This window comes from Penaeus monodon, chromosome 19 (assembly GCF_015228065.2).
Source record: "Penaeus monodon isolate SGIC_2016 chromosome 19, NSTDA_Pmon_1, whole genome shotgun sequence".
NCBI lineage: Eukaryota > Metazoa > Arthropoda > Malacostraca > Decapoda > Penaeidae > Penaeus > Penaeus monodon.
In genome coordinates this window covers 3,552,222-3,552,644 of record NC_051404.1, presented here as the reverse complement: position 1 = coordinate 3,552,644, position 423 = coordinate 3,552,222, and the positions used below count along the sequence as shown (strand labels likewise).

At 36.2% G+C, this 423-nt stretch overlaps 1 protein-coding gene across 1 annotated transcript in view; it reads left to right on the top strand.

Moving 5' to 3' along the window:
* Nucleotides 1-423, top strand: part of LOC119584981 (solute carrier family 12 member 8-like) — a 19,171-nt gene that overhangs the window by 913 nt on the left and 17,835 nt on the right. The window lies entirely within an intron of this gene.

Genomic DNA, 423 nt, shown 5'->3' with positions numbered 1-423 from the left:
AGTAAAAATAGGCAGCCAGTTCTAAGGTAAATGACTCAAGAGAAACGAAACACTTGAAGAACGAAAACGAAGGAGACGAAAGCGAGAATAAGATAATATTGAAAGGAACAAGTAACAAGTGAAAATATGGAGACACAAACGCACCTTATGTGAAAAAAGCGAAGTGGTGTAATACATTTCCTTACATAAGTCGGATTAAAAAGAATTATTTTAACATGGACAAGAACGCAGTAAGAAAATCAGACATCGTGAGGCGAATCTTGATAAACTTAGAGAAAAAGATAAAAAGATGTTGAATGAGAAAGAATGAGAGAGGCAAATAGGCCAAGCAATTAGATAGACTAATAGGCAGATACGTAGATAAACAGAAAGAGAAACCGGCAGACAGATAGGTAACCAATGGAATGGGGAAGACAGATAGAC